The sequence below is a fragment of the Enhydra lutris genome, unplaced genomic scaffold (genome assembly GCF_002288905.1).
Source record: "Enhydra lutris kenyoni isolate GAN:26980312 unplaced genomic scaffold, ASM228890v2 scaffoldscaffold14, whole genome shotgun sequence".
In the NCBI taxonomy this organism is placed as follows: Eukaryota; Metazoa; Chordata; class Mammalia; order Carnivora; family Mustelidae; genus Enhydra; species Enhydra lutris.
Genome location: NW_019154098.1, coordinates 30,646,991 through 30,655,705, shown reverse-complemented (window position 1 = coordinate 30,655,705; position 8,715 = coordinate 30,646,991). Strand labels below are relative to the sequence as shown.

General features: G+C 41.3%; 1 pseudogene; it reads right to left on the bottom strand.

The window, feature by feature from the left end:
* Window positions 1-531: 531 nt before the first annotated feature.
* Window positions 532-864, bottom strand: LOC111146832 (annotated as a pseudogene).
* Window positions 865-8,715: the final 7,851 nt, after the last annotated feature.

Below are 8,715 nucleotides of genomic sequence, written 5' to 3'. Positions count from 1 at the left end.
GCCATGCTTCTGTCTTAACTGTGATACCCACTGAGCTAGCAAAAGATGCCGAAGAAGCTAGAGGCCCTTGTGATCTTGACAGACCTGCTTACCTTCATCTTACTTGTGCTAGCCATAGTCTTCCTTTATAAGGGTATTGTCTGAAGCATGCAGAGGTTTTCAAGTATAAATATGCACATAACTTGTATTACCTGTAGTAGCAAGCCTCTTAGTAATTTACTCTCCTAGCATACTGCTATATTCTCTTGCCTGCTTCCTACATCTTTGTTCTTGCTCTTAAAACTCACCTAAATGAATATCGCGCACCTGTAAGATCAAACTTCTCTTAAGTCTAACTCCCCTATGAAATTGTAAAGATTCCCCTGTAGACTGTCCTTCTTTCCTTCCTTCTTTCTTTCCTTCCTTCCTTCCTTCCTTCCTTCCTTCCTTCCTTCCTTCCTTCCACCCATCAGTCCTATTTATAAAAAGAGAGAAAGGAAGATACTCTTTTTTTAAGAGTTCAGCTTTTTATTGAACAGGTTCAGAAGAGGTTTAGTCAGAAAGACCAAAGCCAGTGTCATCATCAGACTCCCCTGATTCTTCTTTCTTTGCTTCCACCTCCTACTCATCAGCAGCATGGGGAGGCAGCCATGGTAGATGGAGCACAACCTCCTGCTGGGGCAGGTCCAACAGCCTCTACCTTGCAGACAAGGCTCTTGATGGGACACTGGTCAGGGCCCTTGCAAACAAGCCCAGCCAGAAAGGTTCAACATTTACACCTGCTGCTTTCATGAGGGCATTGATCTTCTCCTCTGTGACTGTCACTTCATGGTCACGCAGGACGTGGGCCCAGTAGATGCAGGCAAGCTCTGAGACTGAAGCCATGGTGTGGGCAAGGGCCGAGTGGGTGCTGCCCGGCCAGATGCTAGTCGTGGATGAAGTGAGGGCCTCACCCAAATGTGGCCTAAGCTTCCTCCAGACAACCGAGCACCTTATTTAACCCAGTCTCTCTGTGTCCAAAGAACTGATTTCATGAACCATTCTTCTTAATAAAAAAAAAAATCATTTATCACCATGAGTTATTACTCATTTCACATGTAGGAATCTTGACACAACTGTTAAATTTTAACTCCTGGAGTAGATGGTCATTTCTTTTCTTTTTTTTTTTAATTTTATTTTTTATGAACATATAATATCTTTTTATCCCCAGGGGTACAGGTCTGTGAATCGCCAGGTTTACACACTTCACAGCACTCACCATAGCACATACGCTCCCCAATGTCCATAACCCCACCCCCTCTCTCCCAACCCCCCTCCCCCCATCAACCCTCAGGTTGTTTTGTGAGATTAAGAGTCACTTATGGTTTGTCTCCCTCCCAATCCCATCTTGTTTCATTTACTCTTCTCCTACCCCCTTAACCCACCATGTTGCATCTCCTCTCCCTCATATCAGGGAGATCATATGATAGTTGTCTTTCTCCGATTGACTTATTTCGCTAAGCATGATACCCTCTAGTTCCATCCACGTCGTCGCAAATGGCAAGATTTCATTTCTTTTGATGGCTGCATAGTATTCCATTGTGTATATATACCACATCTTCTTTATCCATTCGTCTGTTGATGGACATCTAGGTTCTTTCCATAGTTTGGCTATTGTAGACATTGCTGCTATAAACATTCGGGTGCACGTGCCCCTTCGGATCACTACGTTTGTATCTTTAGGGTAAATACCCAGCAGTGCAATTGCTGGGTCATAGGGTAGTTCTATTTTGAATATTTTGAGGAACCTCCATGCTGTTTTCCAGAGTGGTTGCACCAGTTTGCATTCCCACCAACAGTGTAGGAGGGTTCCCCTTTCTCCGCATCCTCGCCAGCATCTGTCATTTCCTGACTTGTTAATTTTAGCCATTCTGACTGGTGTGAGGTGGTATCTCATTGTGGTTTTGATTTGTATTTCCCTGATGCCGAGTGATGTGGAGCACTTTTTCATGTGTCTGTTGGCCATCTGGATGTCTTCTTTGCAGAAATGTCTGTTCATGTCCTCTGCCCATTTCTTGATTGGATTATTTGTTCTTTGGGTGTTGAGTTTGCTAAGTTCTTTATAGATTTTGGACACTAGCCCTTTATCTGATATGTCGTTTGCAAATATCTTCTCCCATTCTGTCAGTTGTCTTTTGGTTTTGTTAACTGTTTCCTTTGCTGTGCAAAAGCTTTTGATCTTGATAAAATCCCAATAGTTCATTTTTGCCCTTGCTTCCCTTGCCTTTGGCGATGTTCCTAGGAAGATGTTGCTGCGGCTGAGGTCGAAGAGGTTGCTGCCTGTGTTCTCCTCAAGGATTTTGATGGATTCCTTTCTCACATTGAGGTCCTTCATCCATTTTGAGTCTATTTTCGTGTGTGGTGTAAGGAAATGATCCAATTTCATTTTTCTGCATGTGGCTGTCCAATTTTCCCAACACCATTTGTTGAAGAGGCTGTCTTTTTTCCATTGGATATTCTTTCCTGCTTTGTCGAAGATGAGTTGACCATAGAGTTGAGGGTCTATTTCTGGGCTCTCTATTCTGTTCCATTGATCTATGTGTCTGTTTTTGTGCCAGTACCATGCTGTCTTGATGATGACAGCTTTGTAATAGAGCTTGAAGTCCGGAATTGTGATGCCACCAACTTTGGCTTTCTTTTTCAATATTGCTTTGGCTATTCGAGGTCTTTTCTGGTTCCATATAAATTTTAGGATTATTTGTTCCATTTCTTTGAAAAAAATGGATGGTACTTTGATAGGAATTGCATTAAATGTGTAGATTGCTTTAGGTAGCATAGACATTTTCACAATATTTATTCTTCCAATCCAGGAGCATGGAACATTTTTCCATTTCTTTGTGTCTTCCTCAATTTCTTTCATGAGTACTTTATAGTTTTCTGTGTATAGATTCTTAGTCTCTTTGGTTAGATTTATTCCTAGGTATCTTATAGTTTTGGGTGCAATTGTAAATGGGATGGACTCCTTAATTTCTCTTTCTTCTGTCTTGTTGTTGGTGTAGAGAAATGCAACTGATTTCTGGGCATTGATTTTATATCCTGACACTTTACTGAATTCCTGTACAAGTTCTAGCAGTTTTGGAGTGGAGTCTTTTGGGTTTTCCACATATAGTATCATATCATCTGCGAAGAGTGATAGTTTGACTTCTTCTTTGCCAATTTGGATGCCTTTAATTTCCTTTTGTTGTCTGATTGCTGAGGCTAGGACTTCTAGTACTATGTTGAATAGCAGTGGTGATAACGGACATCCCTGCCGTGTTCCTGACCTTAGCGGAAAAGCTTTCAGTTTTTCTCCACTGAGAATGATATTTGCGGTGGGTTTTTCATAGATGGCTTTGATAATATTGAGGCATGTGCCCTCTATCTCTACACTTTGAAGAGTTTTGATCAGGAAGGGATGCTGTACTTTGTCAAATGCTTTTTCAGCATCTATGGAGAGTATCATATGGTTCTTGTTCTTTCTTTTATTAATGCGTTGTATCACATTGATTGATTTGCGGATGTTGAACCAACCTTGCAGCCCTGGAATAAATCCCACTTGGTCGTGGTGAATAATCCTTTTAATGTACTGTTGAATCCTATTGGCTAGTATTTTGGCGAGAATTTTTGCATCTGTGTTCATCAAGGATATTGGCCTGTAGTTCTCTTTTTTGATGGGATCCTTGTCTGGTTTTGGGATCAAGTTGATGCTGGCCTCATAAAATGAGTTTGGAAGTTTTCCTTCCATTTCTATTTTTTGGAACAGTTTCAGGAGAATAGGAATTAGTTCTTCTTTAAATGTTTGGTAGAATTCCCCTGGGAAGCCATCTGGCCCTGGGCTTTTGTTTGTTTGGAGATTTTTGATGACTGTTTCAATCTCCTTACTGGTTATGGGTCTGTTCAGGCTTTCTATTTCTTCCTGGTTCAGTTGTGGTAGTTTATATGTCTCTAGGAATGCATCCATTTCTTCCAGATTGTCAAATTTGTTGGCGTAGAGTTGCTCATAGTATGTTCTTATAATTGTCTGTATTTCTTTGGTGTTAGTTGTGATCTCTCCTCTTTCATTCATGATTTTATTTATTTGGGTCCTTTCTCTTTTCTTTTTGATAAGTCTGGCCAGGGGTTTATCGATCTTATTAATTCTTTCAAAGAACCAGCTCCTAGTTTTGTTGATTTGTTCTATTGTTTTTTTAGTTTTTATTTCATTGATTTCTGCTCTGATCTTTATGATTTCTCTTCTCCTGCTGGGTTTAGGGTTTCTTTCTTGTTCTTCCTCCAGCTCCTTTAGGTGTAGGGTAAGGTTGTGTACCTGAGACCTTTCTTGTTTCTTGAGAAAGGCTTGTACCGCTATATATTTTCCTCTCAGGACCGCCTTTGTTGTGTCCCACAGATTTTGAACTGTTGTGTTTTCATTATCATTTGTTTCCATGAATTTTTTCAATTCTTCTTTAATTTCCTGGTTGACCCACTCATTCTTTAGAAGGATGCTGTTTAGTCTCCATGTATTTGGGTTCTTTCCAAATTTCCTCTTGTGATTGAGTTCTAGCTTCAGAGCATTGTGGTCTGAAAATATGCAGGGAATGATCCCAATCTTTTGATAACAGTTGAGACCTGATTTAGGACCGAGAATGTGATCTATTCTGGAGAATGTTCCATGTGCACTAGAGAAGAATGTGTATTCTGTTGCTTTGGGATGAAATGTTCTGAATATATCTGTGATGTCCATCTGGTCCAGTGTGTCATTTAAGGCCTTTATTTCCCTGTTGATCTTTTGCTTGGATGATCTGTCCATTTCAGTGAGGGGAGTGTTAAAGTCCCCTACTATTATTGTATTATTGTTGATGTGTTTCTTTGATTTTGTTATTAATTGGTTTATATAGTTGGCTGCTCCCACATTAGGGTCATAGATATTTAAAATTGTTAGATCTTCTTGTTGGACAGTTCCTTTGAGTATGATATAGTGTCCTTCCTCATCTCTTATTATAGTCTTTGGCTTAAAATCTAATTGATCTGATATAAGGATTGCCACTCCTGCTTTCTTCTGATGTCCATTAGCATGGTCAATTCTTTTCCACCCCCTCACTTTAAATCTGGAGGTGTCTTCGGGTCTAAAATGAGTTTCTTGTAGGCAACATATTAATGGGTTTTGTTTTTTTATCCATTCTGATACCCTGTGTCTTTTGATTGGGGCATTTAGCCCATTTACATTCAGGGTAAGTATTGAGAGATATGAATTTAGTGCCATTGTTTTGCCTGTAAGGTGACTGTTATTGTATATTGTCTCTGTTTCTTTCTGATCTACTACTCTTAGGGTCTCTCTTTGCTTAGAGGAACCCTTTCAATATTTCCTGTAGAGCTGGTTTGGTGTTTGCAAATTCTTTCAGTTTTTGTTTGTCCTGGAAGCTTTTAATCTCTCCTTCTATTTTCAGTGATAGCCTAGCTGGATATAGTATTCTTGGCTGCATGTTTTTCTCGTTTAGTACTCTGAATATATCATGCCAGCTCTTTCTGGCCTGCCAGGTCTCTGTGGATAAGTCTGCTGCCAATCTAATATTTTTACCATTGTATGTTTCAGACTTCTTTTCCCAGGCTGCTTTCAGGATCTTCTCTTTGTCACTAAGACTTGTAAATTTGACTATTAGGTGACGGGGTGTGGACCTATTCTTATTGATTTTGAGGGGGGTTCTCTGAACCTCCTGGATTTTGATGCTTGTTCCCTTTGCTATATTGGGGAAATTCTCTCCAATAATTCTCTCCAGTATACCTTCTGCTCCGCTCTCTGTTTCCTCTTCTTCTGGAATCCCAATTATTCTAATGTTGTTTCGTCTTATGGTGTCACTTATCTCTCAAATTCTCCCGTCGTGGTCCAGTAGCTGTTTGTCTCTCTTTTGCTCAGCTTCTTTATTCTCTGTCATTTGGTCTTCTATATCGCTAATTCTTTCTTCTGCCTCATTTATCCTAGCAGTGAGAGCCTTCATTTTTGATTGCACCTCATTAATATCTTTTTTTTATTTCAACTTGGTTAGATTTTAGTTCTTTTATTTCTCCAGAAAGGGCTTTTATATCTCCCAAGAGGGTTTCTCTAATATCTTCCATGCCTTTTTCGAGCCCGGCTAGAACCTTGAGAATCATCATTCTGAACTCTAGGTCTGACATATTACCAATGTCTGTATTGATTAGGTCCCTAGCCTTTGGTACTGCCTCTTGTTCTTTTTTTTGTGGTGAATTTTTCCGCCTTGTCATTTTGTCCAGATAAGAGTATATGAAGGAGCAAGTAAAATACTAAAGGGGTGGCAACAACCCCAGGAAAATATGCTTTAGCCAAATCAGAAGAGATCCCAAATCGTGAGGGGGGTGAAAGGGGATAAAAAGAGGTTCAGAAAGAAAAAAAAAAAATTAAAAAAAGAAAACCAATAAAGAAAAAATATAAAAAGGAAAAAGTTATATATATATATATTAGATAAACTAGTTAAAAAACGTTAAAAAAAAAGGGTAACAGTTAAAAAATTTTAGCAGAAGAAGAGAAAAAAAATTGAAAAAAAGTTAAATTAACTGCAAGGCTAAAGAATCATGGGGAGAAAGCCATGAGTTCCGTGCTTTGCTTTCTCCTCCTCTGGATTTCTGCTGCTCTCCTTGGTATTGAAACTGCACTCCTTGGTAGGTGAACTTGGTCCTGGCTGGGTTTCTTCTTGATCTTCTGGGGGGGGGGGGGCTGTTGTAGTGATTCTCAAGTGTCTTTGCCCCAGGCGGAGTTGCACCACCCTTCCCCGCCGGTCTGAGTAATCCGCTTGGGTTTGCTTTCCGGAGCTTTTGTTCCCTGAGCGCTTTCCGTAGAGTTCCGGAGGGCGGGGATGAAGATGGCGGCCTCCCGGTCTCTGGCCCGGAGGAGCTGAGAGCCTGGGGCCCCTCTCCTCAGTGCACCCTCAGAGAACAGCGCCCAATTACTCCTGTCACCCTGGCCTCTGGCCACGCTCTGAGCTGACCGAGCCTGAGACCTGTTCAAGGTAACCCTGAGCTGAGAGTCACTCCTCGGCTCTGTCTCTGTAGCCGGCTTCCCCGTTCTAATACCTGTAAGCTCTGCGACACTCAGACGCCCCCGATCCTTCTGTGACCCTGCGGGACCTGAGGCCACGCTGACCCCGCGTGGGCTTCACCCTGGTTAAGCCTCTGGAGCAATGTCCCTCAGCGGAACAGACTTTTAAAAGTCCTGATTTTGTGCTCCGTTGCTCCACTGCTTGCTGGGAGCTGGCCCCTCCCCCCACGGTCTATCTTCCTGTCGCTTTGGATTCACTTCTCCGCCAGTCCTACCTTTCAGAAAGTGGTTGATTTTCTGTTTCTAGAATTGCTGTTCTTCTTCTCTTCGATCTCCTGTTGGATTTGTAGGTGTTTGCAATCTTTAGATAAGCTATCTAGCTGATCTCTCGCTACCTGAAGTAGTCTCAGCCTGCTACTTCTCCGCCATCTTGACTCCTCCCTGGTCATTTCTTTTAAGTTTCATTTTAGTTGATCAAAAGATTGGTATCTAGCAGGTACTCAACAAATACTTATTCAATGAATGGATTCGTGAAGGACTCAATATACCAGTTCTCCTTTAAGGAAGATAGTTGCTGGCTATTTGTTAATCTCTTATCCTTTCTATTGTTTTTGTGGATATGATTCATTATTTAAAACTTCACAAAATTAGCAATCCATGAAATGGGGCCAGTTCTTATAAACATGTCTTTCTAGGGGTGCCTGGATGGCTCCATCAGTTGAGCATGGGAGTGTTGGTTTTAGCTCAGGTCATGATCTCATGGGTTGTGGGACTGAGCTCTAAGTGGGGCTTAGCAAGGAGTCTGCTGGAGATTTTCTCCCTCTGCCCCTCTTTCCATGTGCACACATGCTTTCTCTCTCTCCAATAAATAAATCAAGCTTTTAAAAATAATGTCTTTCTGGAATTTGAATAAAAACTTGAAAAAAAATTTAAAAAGAAAATGAAACAGAAGGGAAAAGAAGGGTGTCGTTCTCCTCCTTTCCCTCATGTGGGAGTGGGCACAGTTTAGAAATAACATTTATAGGTTTTCAAGTTTACAAATAAGTTTCACACTTGATTTTTTTTTTTTTTTTAAGTAGGCTTCCTGCCCAGCATGAGCCCAAGGCAGGGCTTGAACTCAGGACCCTGAGATCAAGATCTGAGCTGAGATCAAGAGTCAGTCGCTTAACTGATGGAGCCATCTAGGTGGCCCCAGAAGTTTCACACTTGAAATCATTTCCTAAGGAAATGTGCTTTATTTTACACTCATTCTTTTTCTGTTTATCTCCACTTCTTACTTCCCACTTCCTCATCATCACGATCTTCTTTCTTTTGGCCTTTAGGTGCCCATAATCTCAAGTTCCTCTCTGTGGGACCCTGAAAATGGAATGGAAAGAACCCTGGATTTGGTGCTGGGGGATTTCAATGTAAATCCTGATTCTGTGCACCAAACAACTTACAGGCTTGGGGGAGGCATCCACCTCTCAGAGCTCAGTCTCTTTCCTGTGCAGAATGGACATTCCGAGTCAGCCTCCTTTACTAGGCTGCTGGGACATTCAAAAGTTAACACACAAGGAAGGGCTTGATAAGTTGTTAATTATAAAACTACATGTTGCCAAAATGCACATCTGTTGGGGTCTTGCACAAGGGCCCCAAAGAATGCTCTTTGGGTCATCTCTTCTTCCTTGGTTTCTCCCCTTTTCCTCAGC